The sequence below is a fragment of the Ictidomys tridecemlineatus genome, chromosome 5, assembly GCF_052094955.1.
Source record: "Ictidomys tridecemlineatus isolate mIctTri1 chromosome 5, mIctTri1.hap1, whole genome shotgun sequence".
Classification (NCBI taxonomy): Eukaryota; Metazoa; Chordata; class Mammalia; order Rodentia; family Sciuridae; genus Ictidomys; species Ictidomys tridecemlineatus.
The window spans coordinates 182,290,442-182,311,985 of NC_135481.1; the positions used below are offsets into that span (position 1 = coordinate 182,290,442).

Below are 21,544 nucleotides of genomic sequence, written 5' to 3' on the forward strand. Positions count from 1 at the left end.
AAAAAAAAAAGAGATGCATGCATAATCCAAGTTTTGTATACCCTTTGATTTCAGCCCCAGAGAAGATGATTAAACATCTTTGGCAGAAAAGCTGTCAATATTTTAATTGTCTCACCATCCTGGAGTGGGTGTGAAGACAAAGTGTCACTCATCCCTCCTCTCACCTGGGATTTTCCTTCCTGGAAAAATCTGCATTCATCTTTCAGGAAAATTATATGTGCTCCTTGTGTCTGCTCTCTCCTCTTTCATTTTATTCATTTCAGAAATATTTTAGGGGGCATCCACTAAGGGTAAGGTGCCTTTTGAGCGCTGCAGATTCAGTCATGAATAGGGTGGATCTGGCATCCACGCTCAAGCTGCTTACGAACCCTGAGAAACTAAACAGTCCCACTCTAGGTCCCCATGCCCTTGGCAATGGTTGGCTTTGGAAGAAGAGAAAGGACCTCCTAATTTTGATGCTTGATTATATTTCTGCCTTCATACTCCAAAATTCTTTATTCCTTTACCTCTCTAGTTTTAAATTATTGCTAGCCTTTCTAATAGAATCCACTGGCTTGTGTGTGAGCAATGTCGATTAAATTAGGTGTTTTCACAATATTCAATAACTATAACTGCACAAACTTTCTGTCTCAGTGCTCACTTACTAAGTGGAATGTTTTCCTTATGTCCCCATTTTCTGTTTTGTTTTGTTTTGTTTTTGCATTATGCTTTGGAAGTCACTAAAGTTTTACTGTCCAGTATGTTAGGTACTAACCATATGAGGCTATTGAGCACTTAAAATGTGGCCAATCCAAATTGAGAGGTATTTAAGTGGGAACTATGCACAAGGTTTCAAGAATTTTGAACAAAAAGGACTGCACAATATTTTATTAATGTCTTTATTTTGATGGCATGTTTAAATAATAATTTGTTGGACATACTTTGTGCAAAAACATTATTAAAGTTCATTACACCTGTGTCTTCTTACTTCTTAAAAGGTAGCTGCCAGATAAATTTAATTTACATAATGGATCTCATTTCATTTTCATAGACCAGCACTATACTTCTTCCTCATCACTCTCCAAGTTCATTTACACTTAAGGGGTCATTGTCAAGAATTTTGGCTAGTAATTCACTCCACTCTCTCCCTGGTAACTTTCAGATCCCAGACATGGTGATAGGTGCTGGGAACACAATAGTGAATTAAAACAAAACACACATGCCCTCTGCTCTTACGTGGCTTCTGTTCTACAAGAAACCTCAGGGGCATCCTGGTGATCATCCCTGACCCTGAACCCAACCCCAGCAGTGACTGGACTGCAGCATTTGAGACATATGCAACATGTTCACTGAACCACACTATTTATAGTCCAACCTGATCATATGATTTGTGATCCAGGTGTCTCCAACCAACATAATGCTTGGAAAAGTTTTTCAGAATCCATGCTGCTTTGGAAATTAATGGGTATTCTGAAAATAAGCAATAAACTCATCTGTGGGGAACTCTAGGTTAAATCAAACACAACATGCCTCTTTATGGCAGAGCTTGACAAAGGTTTTGCTCTTCTAATGCAGCTTTGTGAGCCTCTCATCCTGTGATACCATGAAGTTTTGCTGAACATATTTGACCAAGGATTCTGATTCTGGTGGATTTTATTACTGTGGATAAAATTGTGCATGATAAGCTTTTGGAGATAATGTTTAGTTCATTTCTTCATTCTCTCTCATTTCAATTTGCCTTCCCAGCTGACTATTCAGCTACTACTTCTCAAATGTTCAGACCCACCCTTGTGTTATTTATATCACCTTGGCTGGCAGCTATAAACCAAACACCTGCTTCACCACTTGGCTTCATCTAGATCTCACCAGTAGGGGGAGCTCGAGGGAGACTGGAAGAAGCTGCACAGGCTCCTTCCTGTTTCTTTCTGCTTCCTGTTCTCCCTGCTCCATCCTAAGTGATGCTTCCTTAGCCTGACTGCAATTGTTCTTTCCAGTCTCAGCAACTGAATCCAGCTGGTAGCATTTTTTTATGACACTTGTAGAACCAGTGTCATAACTACCCTCGTACAGTTCAGCCTAAGCATCCACGTCTTCATCACTGAGATCTTGTTCCTTGGTTCCACAGCCCTAGGGATGATAGTTATTTCCTGCAAGTACAACTCGTAGGTACCACAAGGTGTTCTCTTTCTCTTCCCAGTTCTTCACACATAGTTCTTTTTTTTTAAAAAAATAATTTTTTAATTTATATATGACAGTGGAATGCATTACAATTTTTATTACACATATAGACCACAATTTTTCATATCTCTGGTTGTATACAAAGTATATTCACACTAATTCGTGTCTTCATGCATGTTCTTTGGATAACAAATGTCCATCACGTTTCACCATCATTTCTAACCCCATGCCCCCTCCCATCCCTCTGCCCTATGTAGTGTTTGTCTATTCATCCCATGATCGGCCTTCCTATCCCACTATGAATCAGCCTCCTTATAACAGAAAAAAAACATTTGGCATTTGTTTTTTGGGGATTGGCTAACTCCACTTAACATTATCTTCTCTAACTCCATCCATTTACCTGCAAATGCCGTGATTTTATTCTCTTTTATTGCTGAGTAATATTCCATTGTGTATACATTTTTCTTTATCCATTCATCTACTGAAGGGCATCTAGGTTGGTTCCACAGTTTAGTTATTGTGAATTGTGCTGCTATAAACATTGATGTGTCCCTGTAGTATGCTGTTTTTAAGTCCTTTGGGTATAGACCCAGGAGAGGGATAGCTGGGTCAAATAGTGGCTCCATTCCCAGTTTTCCAAGGAATCTCCATACTGCTTTCTATATTGGCTGCACCAATTTGCATTCCCACCAGCAATGTATGAGTGTGCCTTTTTCCCCACATCACATAGTTCTTTACATTAAATTTTCTGTTGAATTTTTTCTATTTATATATGAATATATATGAAATTTTTTAATTTATATTGTGTGGTTTCTGACTTCTGACTGGACTTCCTTCATCTTTCCCAATTCCTGGACCAACAACCTGAGGGTGAGTCAGAAATCACACCAAGTAGTTCCAACATCAGCCCGGCCAGTTTCTGCTCCCAGCCCCTCAGGTGAACTCATCTCACTCCTCACACAGTTCCAGCCTAAGAGGATAAGCTTCCATGGAAACTGTCTGTGCTTGAGCTGTGCCTTCCTCATCTGAGTGGCCATGAACAAATGATCTGAAGTTGCTGCATTTGGAACCCTGAATCTACTGGCTTTGAAAATCATGGGAAGAGGCCTTGAGTATATGTGTATTTTCTGAATGTCCTTCTGCAGATAGAGCTGTGATTGTCCCTGGCTGGTTACCAGAAGAGCTAAATATATCTGAAGCACTGAATTTTGCAAAGGTAAAGATAGTTTTATTCAAAAAATGATTTTTTTTTAAATTTGTGGGTGTTTTTTGCATTGGCATTTTTGTATGTGTGTGCGTGTTCATGTGTGTAGCTCTATCTAGGTCTACATTTTCATGTGCACACTCATTTCACTGTGTAGGTATCTGAGTATGTGTGTGATATGCCCAGGCCCACTATTTTCATCACTGTAGCTTGATACCTAGCAGAGGGTCTTTGGTAATGGGTGTTCGAACACATGTGTTGAATGAATGAACAGGTGCATGAAAGAATATTTGCTAGTGCTAACACATTAACATTAAAAGAAAGAGAATGAGATCTGTTCACTTATTTATTGAAGGTAGATTCTCCCAGATCAGCTCTGTTTCATAGAAAAATAATTCAAGCCAGCTATGTAAAATATAGAAAAATTAATTATAAATATTTTTATTGAATCAATATATCCAAAATATCATTGTTTCAATAAAATCAATAGATTCATCATTACTATGGTCAATAGAAAACAATTGCTAAGGCAATATTTACATTTTTCTAAGTCTTTGAAATCCAGTGCATATTTTATACTCAGCATGTCTCAGGAGTGGCCACATTTCAAGGGCTCAATAGGCCCATGTGGCCCTTTTCTGGATCTGATCCCATCCTAGAAACTTGTATCTTTTTCAGAGACTAGCTTCAACCATCCCTTTCCTAATATATTTCTTCAAGCCAGGGCATGAATAAATAATAATACATAATAACAATAAATGAAAAACACACACATGTGTCATAAGAAAATAACAGGAAAATGTGTGTTGCCCCTTCTTCTCTTTTATGCACCACAGTTTCAATGTCTGTATCTTATCTGCCATCACGTAGTGTATATAGAGAAGTCAGAATTTTCTCCCCATTTTTTCTGGAGCCAGAGATGCCCTGGGTTCACAATGCCTTCACCCCCCCCCATACCCATTGGTGGAAATCCATATAGCATTGGTGAAAAGCCTCACAGCTTTTCCTTCTCCCTCTGTCTTTTCTGTTATTAGGGAAAACGAAATTTCAGAGATGGCTCTGTTGGCTTTACACCATCTACCCATTATATATTCAGTGTCTTTTTAAATTCTCTAAACTAGAGTGATTCTTAGCAAACGGGGGACCAATTGGGGAAAACTTTACATATTTTTCATTAACGTATACTGTTAATTATGCCAGTAAATTATGGACAATTTAATTTAATTTGGACTTAATGGCAACATTTTTCCTCACTAATGAAATGGTTATTTGTTATTAGGAAAATATTTATTGAAGTGGAATTGTGTGATCTCTCACATCACTATTAAACCTTGTTAAACCATTTTTAATTTCAATTTGGGTTTAATTAAGATTCATTAAGCATTTTATTAAATCTAAATTAAATTCTAATGGAAACGGGATTTTCCAAGGAAAGACAGTTGTGCCCTTTCTTCACTCTCCGTTCTCTCAAAGTGACACGGTTACTGAAGGACCTGGAGTGACGTGAGATTCCATTATTATGGGAATGAAAATGTTAACCTTGGTTCCAGTTCCAGAACTGCCACCCACTCTTCATGAGACCCTGAACAAGTCATATCATTTTTGAGACCATCCGCTTATTTTTTTAACATAAGGATTGCAATATTAGAGTGATTGTAGAAACAGAAGAGTATGGATTAGTTACCAAATGCAACGTATATTTACATCTCCTTTTGTTGTCTTGGGTATCTGAAACTCCATAGAAAATGGAATTAATTAATTCCTTGAAGAAAAAGAAGGGGAAAAAAATGGAAACTGTGACTTTAAAAAATGGCCACATACATGGTGTTGTCAATCTGAAGCCTGGATTCAAAAGAAGTAAGTGGGGGAATGTCAGAGAATTCAATTCGAACTTCATGAACCTGACCTTGGCAAATACTGGGTCAAGAATACAGGAGCTGAAGGTGCATCCAGGTTGCGGATGATTAGATGGCCTCCTCTTGAGTTTGGAAGTGACCTCAGGGCGTGGACCTGCTGGGACAGTTGGTGAGAGTGAAGCCCGTGGTGTGTGTGTGGATAGAGATTTCCTGACCAACTCAGTGGAACTCAGAGGCCAACCCTGGTCCTATATAAAGTGCTTCAGATGGAAACTTAAGTATTCACTTGTCTCTAAGGATCGCCTGTGTGCCCTGTCCTATGTTATGGTCTCCAAGTTCAGATGATAGTCACTCCTGGGACCTTCATGACCTAATTGTCGAGACATGTCCATGACACACTGCAAAGTCACAAGAGCTGCAGTAGGACCATGGATGATGGGCCATATGAAGAGGATTGGGCAATGAGATGACCATTAAATACTGTTCTGTGTGGTTGCCAGCTTGTCATTCTAGGGATATTGACTCCCTGGGTCCGCCAAGCTGTCTCTAGCTGTGTTACCAGATGATCCAAGATACAATAAAAGTGCTGGGATGATTGACAGGCACTATTTCCTCTTTTGCCCTCCTCCTGCTTCCAGGAGCAGGCCAGGATCTCTGAAGTTTCTAGTACCTTCTAGGGAGAAGAATAAGTGGCCCAGATGGAAAGCAGAAATGTAGACAGAGGACTGTGGAAGAAAAAAAAAAAAACTTAAAATAACTGAACAACTTAAAGAAAACAAGTGAGGATTTATTGGAAACAACTGCCCCGAAAGAAGGAAAAAAAAATACTGCCAGCTTAAGAAGAAAGAAGATGAGAAGACACAAAATCAAGACAGATGAGAATCTCTGCAAGAAAAACAAGAAAGAAGGGCCCAGTCCTGCAGAAAATGTGTCAAGAGAACAAAAGTCTCCGTCTTCCCTCTACCCAGGAATGGGGCCATCTAAAAGCCATGCATCTGAGCACGTGTTGGTGTGAAAGATAAAACTTGTAACAGTAGGAAGGGAAGTAGCAGAGAAGACAGAGAAGCTTTTTCCTGGTGCAAATTGGCTGGGAAATCAGGCCATCGTTCCAAGAACTGGATGCTGAGTTTGTTGGGACAGTCCCCAAGTGTGGCTTGATGCTCTGGGCTCTACAGGCTGCCAAGACCAGTCTGGGAGGGTATGTGGAGAGGCCTGGTTCCATCTCTAACCCTTACTACCTACAACCCAGAGAAACTGTGTAATATCATTGTCTTCGCTTCTTTATATGAAATTGGACCTTAACTCTTAAGTTGGTTATGAGGAGTCCAAGAAGGTAATAAAAAAAGGCATTGCATTGTTTTTTAATTGAAATTAAAAATATTAGTTTCCTCTCTTCATTTCTTTCTTCCATTTTCCTTCCCTTCTTCCTCCCAACTCTCTTTCTTCCCTGGGTCTGGTGTTAAACGTTGTCCGGATCTTCCTTATTATGAGTATTGTTGGTGGTGGGGACACGGTTATTATTTTTGTTGTTTTTATGCAATTTTCTGCATTCTGCTTTTTCAAAAAACTGCTTTCTTGAATTCCAAGAACACCCACCCTTTTCCCAAGGAAGCCCGCCGGGATGCAGAGCCTTGTCAAAGCCCGGCGTGGCTCCTGTACCTGTAGGTCATCTGCAGGATGATCTGGGTGCTACTGTTATCCTCCTGACCACAGTCCTTAGGGCTCTCCAGGAAGTTTCCAGAACTCAGGAGACTTACCTCTCCCCAGCCTTTTCCATTCTGCCTGGAGGGCTGCAGCTGGATTTTTAATGTACCATTTTGTCCTGTTTTTAAACCTAATCCATTAAAGCTAGAATAATGAGAAGAAAAATAATCAAAGGTAAAATTCCCACATGATCAAGTTGAATACATTTTTGCTTCTTGGTTGTGGGCGTTCTTGCTAATCAGCCTCCCCAAGTGAGATTAAATTTCATTGAGAATCTGGCTACTGATAACAAAGACCATCTTCTAGGAGCACACACATCTGAGCTGGCGTTTCCCCCGCGGTAGCCAACAGAATTAGGCAGTGGACTCAGAGACTATGGAGGGCCTCCTCCTGCCCACTTGGACACACGTGTTCTCCTCAGCCCAGCTGAACCCCCTCGTGTCCCGCCTTTGACGATTAGCCCTGCTGAGGCCCCAGCTTTCATCTGCCTGGGTGGTATTAGGACTTGGGGGACATGTGGCCTCAGCCCTTGTGTGTGGGTGGCATGTGGCTCTGAGACTCTCTGCTGGAGTAAACGGGTTTTATAAAGCAGACAATGATGAAGATAAAGATAACGACATAAAGACAAGTTGTGGGGGGCATCTACTCCACTGTGCTAGATGGTGTCGAATTCTCATAACCTTGGTCGACAGGGACCATTATCCCATTTACAGATAAGTAAAGAGGCCCAGGGGGCTGAATATCTTATCTACAGTTATACACCCCACAACATGGAAGAAACAAAACTGAGATTCCCTTGATATTCTCTGTCTCTTTCTCAAAATATTTGGGTAGTATTTTTCCTCTCACCATGTTAAGTGCTGGTCAAGTCCTCAAGAGAAGCGAGTGGAGAGAAATAGACAAAGGCAGTGAGAGGGGTAGATGTGCCCCAGTCCTGCTGGGGTTACGTCCAACAGTAGAAATGAAAGGGAGGCCCAGGAGATGATGCTCAGCTCTGTCACCGCCTAAGATTCTCCTGCCACCAATCTGCAAGAAGAGGTGTGAATTCAAGTCCCTGTGCTCTTTCCAGATCCACCATATGCTCTGAAGTCTTCCTCCTGGATGTTTTCCTGTCTTTCCAGGTCTCTGCTGGTGGAAACCACATGTTAGGGGTGGAGCACTCTCCCCGCTCTGAAAACTCAGAGGTACTCAGCTTTCAGCTGTCATCCCTGCGGTGCTCATTTAAAAAAAAAATTCCAAGGTACAGTGACAAGTCCTCCTTCTACCCTCTGCTACCTGCTTTCCCCTTCCTCAGAATCCTCCCAAATCCTGATTGAGTCTAGAAAGATTGACAGCTTCCACTTCATTCCCTAGGAGAATTTAGGACTGGTTCATATATTTTAGACAGGAGATTAAAGGCACAGTATTATTGACACTCTGATAATACTCATCCCTCCAAATTATTTGTCAGTCCATTCACTAACTCATTGATTCATCCAACGAATATTTTTGGGGTCATGAAGTGATTAAAAAATTTAGGACTCTAATAAGATTGACTGAATATATATTCTAGCCTTGTTACTTTATAAACCATGTAAAACTCAACTAAATTAAAAAGCTATTCAAGTTTTATGTCCTTTTTCTATAAAGTATAGTTAGAAACAAGTAAATTTTTTTAGGATTAAATGCATAGTGTGTTCTTGGCACAATTGTCCAGCACGTATTTAGTGAATCCAGAGGCTCCTTCACCTCTGGAAGAAGGTGTGTGTGTGTGTGTGTGTGTGTGTGTGTGTGTGTGTGTGTGTGTGAAGGGAGCAAAGAGACACACTGAAATGTCTATGTGTTCCATCTCTGTGAGGCTCCTGCTAGTTATTTATGTGGTTTCAAGGAAGTCTCCTAGTCTTTCTGAGCCTCAATTTCCTCATCTGATGGGATGAAATATCTATAAGTATATAAAATACTCAAAAATATTCTTTCACTAGTGCAATTTCCTATTAAAGTACTATTTCAGCTTCTTTGCCTCCTGTCTTGCCCCTCGGGGCTGCAGATCCATGGATCTGTACTTGAGTTTTCAAAAAGCCACAAACAAGTTCTCTCAACTATAGTCAGGGCATTGTCCAAGGGCTGCATGTGTGTATGGTGTGTGTGTGTGTGTGTGTGTGTGTGTGTGTGTGTGTGTACAGTCATGAGTTACTCATTGACTTTTTTTTTTTTTAAGAAAAATGATGAGCTCAGAAAACCAAAATGTTGGCCACTTTTCCCTTCTGACACCTCATCTTTCTTTGGGATTAAGCTAAGCTGGTGACCAGGCACTGGTGGGGAACAGGTCCAGCCCCTGCATCATCTGTGCTAGAGAAATTATGGGAACAGGAGTGGCTCTGAGGCCAGCTTCCTCGAGACCCTCTATCCCCTCCAGGTGTCACCCAGGAAGTGGAAAATTAAAGACATAGTGTTATGTCTGAATGAGTCCTTGTAGAAAGTTCTATGGAGGACAAATGAATTGATTTGATTTTTTTTACAAAAATAAACCTTTTACAATTTTGTCTCTGATTGACACACAAGAATGGTACATATTTAGGATATGCAGAGTGATGTTCAATATATTGTGTAATGATCAGGGCATTTAGCACAGTCATCATTTTACATGCTTATCATTACTTTGTGGTCAAAACATCAAAATCCTCTTTTCTAACTATTTTAAAATATTCAATACCATATTATTCACTATAGTGTCCTTACTATGCAACTTCTTCCCTCTATCTAACGATGTTTGTCCAGGTTGACCAATCTCTTCCATCCCTCTCACCCTCCATTCCTGTGGTCACCACTCTACTACTCTTGACTTTTATTTCGAAATAACTTTCTACATAGGGAAAAGGCCCTGAGCTAATTCAGTGTACTGACACTTCCTTTGAGCTTCCCCCAATGTTAACGTGTTATAGAACCATGGCACATTTCTCAGAACTAAGAAACAAACATCGATAATTACTATTAGTTAATCTCCAAACTCTGAATGAATTCCAATATCCTTTTTTTTTTTTTTTTGTTCTAGGATCCAATCTAGGCCTCCATGTTTCATTTAATCTACTTGGTTTTTTAAGGTGTCAGTATTGATCTTTTGATATTAGAATGTTAGGCATATTTCTGTGACTGTCACATAATACCCAAGATAAGCAACTTATAAGGAGGAAAGGTTTACTTTAGCTTACGGTTTGGGAGGTTTCAGTCTCTAGTCAGCTCATCTTTTGTTTGGGGGCCTGTGTTGGAGGCAGCAGATTACAGTGGGATCACACAGTGGAGGAGGCTGCTCCTGTCATGGTAACCAGGAAACAAAAGAGAGACAGGAAGAGGCTGGAGTTCAGTCACTTACTTCAAGGGCAAGCCCCTAATGACCTACCTTCCTTCTGCTCGGGCCCCACCTCTTAAAGGTGTCACCCGCTCCCAATAGTGCCATGGGCTGAGAACCAAGCCTTAAACACATGAGCCTTTGGCAGACATTAAAGTTCCAAACTTTATTTTATACTTCTACTAGAGTATAAAATTTGAGGCCATAGAATAGTTTATTCCTACCATCTTCATCTTGGCCATCCCCTATGGTCATAGCAGGGATGCTCAGATTCTACCTGATACACTTATGAGAAGTCATTTTGGCTTTTAGTCTTCAAATAAGTGGTTAAATGGTGGCTTTCTCTAGCCCGAGGAATGCATTAATTATGTGTCAGGCAGCCTGCTAAGTGCTTATAAAGATATCTAATTTAATTCTCTCAAGATTCTTTTGAAGTTGGTATTATTATTTTCTTGACATGAGGACTGGGTCTCAGTCTCGCTGAAGATAAAACATTTAGTAAACAGTAGGACCAGGGTTTGACTCAGTCTTCTGACTTTGAAGATAGATTTGCTGGATCTGATGTTTTCACTTTAAGTATTCAGCTTTGCAGAGCTCTGCCCTAGCCCTCCTCCAGTTCCTTTTCTAGGTTGCAAAATGATTGTATTTATCTCTGTGTGTCTGGCAGGATTGTTATCATGGCTGGTGAATGGTACTGTTCGTCAGAATTAGCTCAGGACTAAGTGTTTTGAGCCTAAAGAGAAAGACATCAGTAGCTCTGGCTGATGGATCTGAAATGGTAAGTAAATCCTGGAGGGGTCAAGAATGCTAGATTCAAAGGCACATCTGCATGACCTCTGCCCCTTACCAAGATATTACCTCCTGCAAGCCCAGATGTCTCTCTGGGAAGGAAAAAACTACAGACAGTCTCCAAGGAAAGATCAGAGTCAAGGTCAGGGGGACCCAAGAAGGGCTAGCAATAGATCATGCAATCAGGCCCGAGACTTCTTTCATGAGCTCCCTAGAGGATGTGGGTGTGCACACAACTACACACAAATCCAATTCTAAGAGACAGAGGCAGGGCAGATACAAACATGAATTTCATACAGTTGCAAGTCCAGATCAACTCATTCATTTATTCATTTATAGAACAAGTATTTATTGAGTACCTTTAACTTGTCAAGACTTGTGCCAACAGAGATTCTCGGTTTTGTTCTGCTTTACAAAGCTTCAACTAAACCCACCATACGTGCAACTACATGCAAGTCTCAGGAAACCCAACATAGTTCCAGATAATACTCCACGTTTTTCTGCATTTCTATCCAAGGAAAAGAGAAGGTAGTTTCTAATGGACTCAATGGACCAGAGAGATCAGTTCAGAGAACTTTTCAGAAAAACCTTACCTGACAACAGGAAGAGAACAGGGTCTGTTCTACTTTAGAGACCTAGAATTTTTTTAGGGAGGACCACAGCGGACATTGTCAGGGCAGGATAGACACTTGTGCTCTTCCAGGTGTGAGTCACCGTCACTAAGATGGTACTAATCCTGAAGGACTGGACTGCAAATGGGATGATATTAAGGAGAAATTATTCAGCAACTGCTTCCTTCTTGGGAGAGAAATTTGAGTAGGGGCTGGTACGGGAGGTGGTTTATGCACTGTAAATTGTGTAAAAAAATTTAAAATAGACTGGGGTTGTAGAATCATGGGAGGACATAGGAGACTCCATCTGCCTTTTTCCATTGAGTTGTGGTCATTTAGGAGGAGCCAACCTGGTTCAGCTGGGCTCTGGGGTCAGAGGACTGGCATGATTGACTAGTGATGTCCAGATGGATCGTGGCTTCAGGATCAATTTTCTGTGAATTTTCTGATGTGGCTGTTGTTTCTTGATGATCCTGGGCATTGCTTGGAAACAAACAAACAAACAAACAAACAAACCAAAATACCTCTCTCTGACTTGTGTGGACCCTCTTGGGTTTTTCTCTGGCATATGACCAGTGAGATGGTCAACAGGCAAAACTGGCCAGAGGTATGGAATAAAGTGGTCTCTGCAGAGGTTCATCATGTATGCTATTTCCCACACTCCAGCAACCTCAAAGGACATCACTAATTTACTCTGGAACTCTTCCTATTGAGCACATATTTAACTTCATGATCATGGACTTCAAGATCATGAAGGCACTGTGTATTGTTCAAGTACAGATGGAACATGACCGCCATGTTGAAGACAGAGATGGGGAGGGATAATGGGATGTTATTACACAGTAGAAGGTTTTATTCCGTTGCCTCTTTCTTCGTTAGTTTAGCACAGATTTACTAATAATCTATGATATATCAAGCCTCCTGCTAGACATTGGGGATTATAAAGTAGAAATCCTACCAGATTGCCTCCTGGGAAACTGTCTCCTTTCCACATGAAACTTATGTTTAGGGATGGCTTAATCCTAACTCTAGCCTTGGTGGGCCATTGAAACCTGATTTAAGGATGCAAAAATTATGACCTAGGCTGAAGTCCATCTGAATATTGAATTTCGCCGGCCACATTGATTCACCAATAAGCTGTGGTGAGATATTCTCTGAGACTTTGGGGGAGGTTCTGACCTACCAGGCTGGAATTTCAATAATTGTAGGGTTACAACTGGACGAACAGTAGTTAGCTTCCATGAGAAATGAATCTGAGAGTCAAGTCAAATCTGAGAAGCCAATACAAGAGATAAAAAGAAAAACTAGGTTCACTTAAGTACCCTGATCAATGCATGCCCGAAGCGATCGTTCTTTTAACTTTTAGGTATGTGAGTTCCTTTCTTTTATAAACTATTTCAGCTTGCACTGGGTTTTATATTGCATTCAACCAAAAGGGTATAGTACTGACTTTGAGGGTGTCCCTCCATGGGGAGGAAGCAGGTCCCCAAAGCCTGGGGGACCTAAGGAGTGAAGGAAGGACGAGGACTCTGATTTAGTGCTGGTCTCCAATGCTGGAGAGTGCAAAGGGACTATGTCCCCCTTGTTATTCAAGTCTTCCTGGAAGAGGTCTGGTTACATTTGTGGTTCAAGCTCACTGCTACTTTCTTGTGTCCAGGGTACTGATAAGCCCATTAAAGAAATTTCCATTTCTTAAAAGAATCCATTGTAAACAATGGATTTTTTTTTCTCTTTTGATTCTTAGAGTTTCTGTCTCTCTGATACCTTACACCCACCTTATGTTCTTGAATATTGTCTACTTCTGACATTAATGCCTTTAACCTATCATAATCATTTTAAATTCTCCATCTAATGATTACCAAACATTTTTAACATCTAAATGTGTTTCTGATGATTATTTCTCTCTTCAGATTGTGTCTTCTCTTGCCTTTTTAGCATGCCTTGCAAATTCATACTGAAAACTAGACATGAAATATCGGATAACAGGAACTGTGGTCAATAGACCTTGAGTGTGAATGGGGCTTGGAGTTGGGCTCTGTTTAATGTTTTCCCATCTGTAGGTATCAGAAACTTCATTATCCTCTAGGGTTCATGATTTTGTGGCCCATGTTATGCTTAAAATCTCCTCAAAGTCTGTGCCTTGTAGCTCTTTCAGATATTTCACTGTTATAATAAGGAAGCTCTGATCATAAGGTGGTGCAGTAATTGTGGGGGTGAGGGGTATTCTATGCTCTGATTAAGCTTTAGATTTTTAGTGGGTTTCTGTCTTTGAGCTGTGATGTTCACAAGCATTTGTCCGTGTGTGTGTGTGTGTGTGTGTGTGTGTGTGTGTGTGTGTGTTCCCATTTTAGGTAAGATCTGAAGGCTAGAGAATGGGCAGTTGGGAAATTTTTCTGCCCTCATGTTGGATAAGGCTCTGTAGCCTTTCCCTAGATGTGCACGCTTGTCTAATGCAGAATGCTCTGGCAGATTTTGAAATGGTCACTTTATCCTTCCAGAAACCGGAGGTCTTTCTCTTGCCTCTTTTCTGTGAGAAATTGCTAGGTTTCCCGGAGATCAAGCCCTGAAGGAGGAGAGGCTTCCCGAAGAGTATAGTCGGAAGGAGAGCTCACTGGCAGGCAAGCCGTGCCTTGTGCCATCTCCAGAAATTTACCTGAACTACCACTGAAAAGTTGAGGACAGTTCATGGCTCCAGCTGCGTGTGCTCTGGGCAATCCTGGCTGGGCTCTGCTTTTCTGATTACTTGTCTCATCACATTTCTGGGTGGTGGTTTGTCTTATGACCTCAGTTCTCTGATGAGCTCAATAACACCCAGGATCTTTGGTTCCTTCAGTTTTTTTTCCCTTAATGTATGATATGTCAAGATCATAGTATTGTCATGAGCAACTAATAATAATTTAAAAAAGGATAGGAGTGATGAATCACAGATCTTTACATGTCAAAGTTAGAAGCCAGACTAGGATCAGCACTTAATTTTTAGCCTATTGCATTTTTTACATTTAAGGGGAGTTTCCTATAGGCAACATTTATTTCAGTCTTATTTTCATCCATTCTGATAAACTCAGACTTTTAATTGAGAAGTTTAAGTCATTTATATTTAATATGCTTCAGTTAAATATACCATCTTGCTCTTTCTATTTAATTTCTTTTTCTATTTTTCCTTGTTCCTGTTTTTTTGAATTCACTAAGTATTTCTATGATCTCACTTTATCATTTTTAAGTGTTATCTATGCTATTTTTGTAATTTTATTTTAATAGTTTCTTTAGAAGTTATAATTTGCACATTTAACTTACCAGTCTGCTTTCAAGTGCTCAGTAACAAGGATGTATTCTTCTTACTGAAGTTAACAACAATAGGTAATTTTGTCATTGCATAAACATCACAGACTGGACCTAGACAAAATAAGTTGTCTGCAATGTCACTATGCAATATAATCTTACAGAACCACTGTCTAGTATGCATTGACCAAAATGTCATTATATGGCACATGACTGCACTATATATACAATTATAAAAACCTTAAAATATTATACTTCTATTTTATTTCTCTGGGCCCTTATGCTATTATGGCAATAAATTCAAATTTATAGATGTAAAACCATACATTGCATATTTTTTAGTTTGTTTAAAGTCAATTGTATTTGAAGGGATTTAAACAATGAGAACAGAATCTTATTCATTTTACTCATGGAGCTGAAATTTCTTGTACTCATTAATTCCTTGTTTACATCACATGTGGTAGGCAGAATAATTGGTTCCCCTGGTCCCATGTCAGTGTCAAAATTACCAGAACCTGTGGACAGATTCTTATTTTCCCAAAGAACACAGCTTTGCCAATACCTGGATTTTGACCTAGGGAGGCCTGTGTCAGACTTATGATCTACAGAACCATAAGATAACAAATTGGCATTGTTTTAAGCTACCAAGTTTGTGATATCTTGTTACAGCAGCCATAGAAAACTAATAGATAATATATAATCAATGAGAATGATATCACCCCCCAAGGGGGTAAAATTTGTTCTCAGGCACCAACAAAATATTATTTTTTATGTTTAAATACTACCTATTATATGTAGAGTACAAGTGTTCCTGCAGTTCATAAACAGACATACAGTATATCTGTGGCATTAAACATTTATGAGGTGCTAATTAGGAAGAAAAGTCTAAAAAGACTCCTTAGGGGATGATAATGAGAAACAGTTGAAAAACACTAGTTTAGATGTATATTTCAATCTGTGCCATTCCCCTTCTGCCTGAAGTATTTCCTTTATTGTGTCTTGTAGTGTATGTAACTTTGCCATATGTAGGTCATGAATTCCTTCAATGTTTATGTTTCTGAAGAAAAATCTTTATTTTGTTTTTGTATTTGAAGGATGTTTTTGCTGGGTATAGAATTCCACATTGACAGTTTTTCCCCTTATGACTTCAAAAGTTTTTTCCACTATGTTTTTCTGTCTTATTTATGACGTGATATTTGCTCTTGTTTTTACATTTGATTTTCTGTTTTTAACATGTCCTTTTATTTTTTGGTCTATTTTTAAAGTTTCTCTTAATTATTGGTTTTTAGGAATTTAATTATACTGTGCTCTGATGTAGTACTCTTTGTGTTTCCCATTTGGGGTTTATACCACATCTCAGATCTGTATATTTATAGTTTAAATCAAATTTGGAGAACTGTTGGCCTTTATGTGCTCAAACATATTTTTCTTTACCATATTTTCTCTCTTCTTTTGGGTATTCCTGTTTAGTGTATATTACATCTCTTGATATTTTCCTATGGATTACTAATGTTTTTTTCTTCTTTTTAGACTTTTTCCTAAAGTTATAATTTTAAAGTGTCTGCTAATTTTATTATCTGTGTCAATTCTGGGAAATTTTTATCAATTGTGTTTATTTTTTCTCAATATTTTACTTTTTATTATTTGCATTCCTTGTCATTCTTGACTTCATACCATATATTGTAAGGTTTTTATTCTTGCATATTGGGGTGTGTGTGTGTGTGTGTGTGTGTGTGCGTGTGTGTGCATGTTCTTATTATTTTCTCTGGATTAGGTTACTTGAAAACAGTCTTATCCTTTACAATCTTACTTTTAATATTTGTTATGATACGTGTGGGGAAAAATATTTGGGTGGGACCTGAGAAGTATTTATCTTAGGGCTAATTCTTCCCCAGTGCTGAGGCAAAACCCTAGTAAAGACAATACTCAGGACTGACTGACTTCTTTGAGTACATTAGGAAGGAGTGTTATGATTGGTCAAGTGAGTCTATCATGGACGGTTGATGAGAGTGACAGCACTGTACCATCTTTTGTACTCCATATTATGGAAAAAGGGTGAAAAAAGAACCAAGAACGACTACCCTGGAATTTGCTCAAGAAGCTGGGCTACACCAGCCAGGTGAACAGCAGGGAACAATGTACTGAGATCATTACCCATGATTCAAGAACAGGAAAGCTAACAGGGGGCTAAATGACTTATGTAAGATCCGATTTAACTGCAAGAACCACTGCTTGAATCCCACCTAAGTTGATGTTGACCTCATTTTCAATTCACCAATGTAAGAGGAGAGATGAAAACAATGTGGCAGATACTAAATTAAATATTTGGAATTTTACAGGAGTATTTCAGTATCTCCCAACTAGATTATGTGAGTTTCTGTGTCAGCTACTCATTCCAGATGAGGAACAGACCTGAAAAAGGAGGCTGAGAGGATAAGGGATCAGCAGCTTGGGTGGGATGGGTGTGTTGGGACCAGAGAAATAGATGTTTAGAGACATTGAGGAGTTGCCTTGGGGCTGTTAGTGTTGTTTTTAACACACATCTGGGCTCTACAGGCAGCATCCTGAATGGCGAGCAGTATTTACTTTTAGCGTGGTCTAAGAGAGGTAGCAGAGTATAAACAAGGACCATTAGGCTAAGAAATTATCCACCCCCCCTTTTTTTTCCAAAAGATCATGGAGGGATGAAGTTATGCCTGGGCATATTATTATTTTGTTTGTCTATTTGCTTTCAGTCTAGAATCTCCTTGGTGAAAACATCCTTCTCCCCATTCTATTTTTTGGAGAGATAATTGATGTCAGGCTCCCAACCCCCTGCAGTGGGATGGACATACAACTGCAAAACCTGTCAGAACGCTTCCCTCAGAAGCAGAAAGGTAGAAAGACTCTATTTGGTCTATTGAGCTTTACAAGCTGTAAGAATATGTCAGGTGCTAACCATGAACATTTTTTCCTAGTCTCATAGGGAAGCCAGTGATGCTGTCAAAGGGTCTTGAATGAGCCACACCTGGAAGACAATTATATTTAGGAATCTCCATGGAGGCGTTTCTAAATCCAACATGAAATTCCTTGCTTCATAGGCCAAATAATTCCATTATGTTCAATTTCCTCAGAAGCAGAACTTAACTCAAGGATTCAAGTGTTAAGTCTTTTTTTTTAGAAATAAGACTAGGAAACAATAGCATGGGGGAAGAGAATGAGACATGAAAAGGAAACAGTCAACAAAAGCCTTGTCATTCAGAAAATGACCACTGTACCTAGAGCATAATCTCTTTGAAAAACTCTAAGAGCCAGTGTGAAAATACATCTCCATCTGAGAAAAGAGGGAGTGGGGTTATTTATACACTTGGTCCTTTAGATTATTGAGGTTTAAGCCCAGGAGACATTAATTCCTGGAAGTTCTGGCTTGCCTTCTGGGCCTCAAAATGGGCTCAGAAAGCAAGAGAAGTTGTAAGTAAGGCCAAGAAATGCAAGGCTGGTGGGTGTAAGGTGGACAAGGGTGACCTGAGATGAAAGATAGGAATGGAGTAAGGGAGGAGTTGGCTATAGCTTCACTGAGTCCATTTTCATCATGTCTAACAAAGACAGCTGGGAGAATTCAGTGTCTCACCTGATCTCAGGCCTTTTCCATGCCCACATTAGAGCTTTGCAAAATGGAAGCACCATCTCCCTTTCTTAAAGGTCCACCATCCCTGCCAAGAGACATGTAGAAGACTCTGATGATAAGAATGAGCATTTGGTAGCTGCTCCGCAGAGAAAGAGCAACTCTCAGGAGGTTCAGGTGAAGTATCTCCTGTAGAAGTTCTCTCTATTGTTTACCTACTGACACCTTCTTTTCCATGGAAGTCTCTTATGGGGATTGTGCCCTGTTTGATGGAATATGTTTATTTACCTTGAGTGAGAAACAGCTTCGGTGCTCTCACTTGCTCTCTCTCTCTCTCTCTCTCTCTCTCTCTCTCTCTCTCTCTCTCTCTCTCTCTCTCTCTCTCTCACCTCAATTGTATTCGCCATCAGCCATTTTCCCTGTAGTAACTATCATTTGATATGAAGTTGGAGTTCTTTCAGCATCACTGCAAGGAACTTGGAGCTTCCAGACAAGTTCTTGCTTTAGAGGAAGCAGGAAGCAAAGTGCAAGGTGAAAGAGTGAAATCTGTGACTGTAGTTTTGACTTGCTTAGATTTTCCCGCATCCCTAATTATCTTCTTGAATATGGAGAAGGAGGGAGGGAGGGAAGAAAGGAAGAAAGGAAGGAAAGAAAGAAGGAAAGGGAGGAAGTCCATTGCGTATGCAATATGGTGGTACATAGTGATGCTGGCTGTGGGCAGGGACCATCTCTCCTTGTTCTCCAGTGACCCAGGGAAGAACATGGGGTCCTCCAGCAAGGATGGAACATTTCTACAGTCAAACTATCAACACTATTATCTCATTTTTTATTAGTTTCTTAAGACCTCCCAAATTTAAGAGTCAATTGGGGAAATGTAACTGTGGTCACATCCCCTATGCCATCCTGTCTCAGACCCTTCCAACACCGTCAACTCCATCAGAGCACGACAAATCCCATAAAATGTGGTGTAGAGAATAAGAGTTGTGGATAAATTATTTGAAAGCTCTTTGATCTTTGGTCAGATAACCAAGCATGGTTTTAAAGCACCCTTTATATTCCAGGGACTATTTTAGATAGTTGTGAAAAATGGTGAACAGGAAAGGCAGGCCACGTTCTCTTGGAACTTGTATTCTGTTTAGATAGGCAGAAGAGCAATCACAGAGACATTAACTAAACAGTTATACAACATCTCTGCCCTTAGTTTCCCACATTAATTGTGAAATGCAGTCAGCCTACCTTATGCTGTAAGAGTCAGATGACCTAGAATGTGGTCAAGACTTCAGCTAATTTATCATTGTTTCCTGTTTGTCTCCTTGAGAGAGCCTGGATTCTCAAAGAAGATCCAATTCAATGAATGTCCTCAGATCTCAACCAGCTCAAATCAACAGAGTTCTGCAAGCATCTGGCCCAGCACAGGGTATACTTCCTGGTCTCTGGATAGACACCCCAACCCAGGTATACCTGGCCATCATTCTCCAGGATGTTCTCCAAGACTGGAGAACATTCATTAATGTTTGACTTGCACATGGAAGAAGGCAAAGGAGTCCTGAACCTCAGTCTTGCTTTTCAGCCCCAAACCCTTGCTGGTCTTGGCTTCCCACATCCCTTACCTTGAGGGCCTAGAAGCGCTGTCTGCAGTGCCCAGTGGTGTCTGGATGTGCCTCCCGATTCAGACATTACTATCCCTGCTTTTTCTGGTTTTCATTTCCTTTTCTTGTCTGCTAGGCTTTTGAAATACATATTGCAGCCACTTGTTGCCCTGTTTTCTAAGCTGCCTTGAACTGCTGCCAGGGGCTGTTGCCAGAGGAGTTAATGACTAAGTCACTCTCCTTTCAGCCTCTGGCAGAACTGGGAATTCACTTGGGGATGGGGTAGCAAAGGCCCAGCCATCCTGAACCAATCAGGAAACCACAATAAAGTGCCGACCAGGGAGTCAGTCACTCACCCTCAAAGCCCAGCGCTGAGCTCAGCTTGGAGGTGACGGCCAGGCCGGGGATGCTCTGCTTTGCTCCTGCAGAACCACATCAGAGGCAGGGACTCAGGCAGAAAGGCTGGGCCATCAGAGGAGCCTTGGGGGGTGGATCCCTGGGTCAACAGGGAAGACGAACTTACTGTGTGTTTCTGAGCCAGGAGAGACCACTGCAACACCAGGATGAGAATCAAAGCAGGCAAACCCCGATAAAGCCAATTGCAAATGATGATGATAAATAAGGGCTAACATTTATTGAGAACTTTGTGTCAGGACTTATCCAAACACTTTTAAAAGATACTTCCTCATGCAATCGTTCCAGTGACCCTACCAGGTAGATTCAATTATTATTCCTCCTAAGAGGAAACTGAGGCATAGACTTAACTGGCAGAGGCCAGAGATTGTGCTACACATCTTCCTTTACCTGGGCCATTGCAATATCCACTAGTCCTCCTGCTTCCTAAGCACTTTTCCAAGATGGTCAGTGTTTGAATGAATCGAGAAGCTGTACTTGAGAGCTCAGGTTAGAGTATTGGATAAAGCAATCAGGACATTTGGTTGATTCCAATGACTACAACATCTCTAGCCACCCACTTTGACATGTTCTTGCTCTTTTGAGTCATACCTATCTTCCAAGTGTTTGCTACAGTTTCAAATGTTAGCTCCTTCATTAATTTTTTTCATTAATATCTAAAACATGGTCATCTCTTCCTCCTCTGAACTGAGGCAGTAAACAGTAAGTTTAGAAATTTTACCAAAGAGTATTTAAAATAGTTCATGGATTGTGGAAGTAAACTGGCAAAGAGAACATGGCAGGCAATTCCACAGACAGCCTCCTGACACCCACCCCCTTCCATTCATGTCCTGTGTAACCCTCTCCCTGAGTGTGGGCAGAACTCTTGACTGGCTCCTAACTGATACAATATAGCAATATTGTTGGGACGTCACTTCCATGATTAGTTTGCATAAGATTATGAATGTTGCTAGTGGACTTTCTGACTTTGATGAAGCTACTGGCCATGTTGAAGAAGACTCTGGCAACTTAC

General features: G+C 40.3%; 1 long non-coding RNA gene across 1 annotated transcript; it reads right to left on the reverse strand.

Moving 5' to 3' along the window:
* Positions 1 to 7,746: 7,746 nt before the first annotated feature.
* Positions 7,747 to 20,359, reverse strand: LOC144378126 (uncharacterized). The gene is made up of 3 exons (XR_013439693.1): positions 20,140 to 20,359; positions 10,110 to 10,210; positions 7,747 to 8,046 (listed from the first exon to the last, which is right to left on the reverse strand). It is a non-coding gene; the product is annotated as an uncharacterized LOC144378126 (long non-coding RNA).
* Positions 20,360 to 21,544: the final 1,185 nt, after the last annotated feature.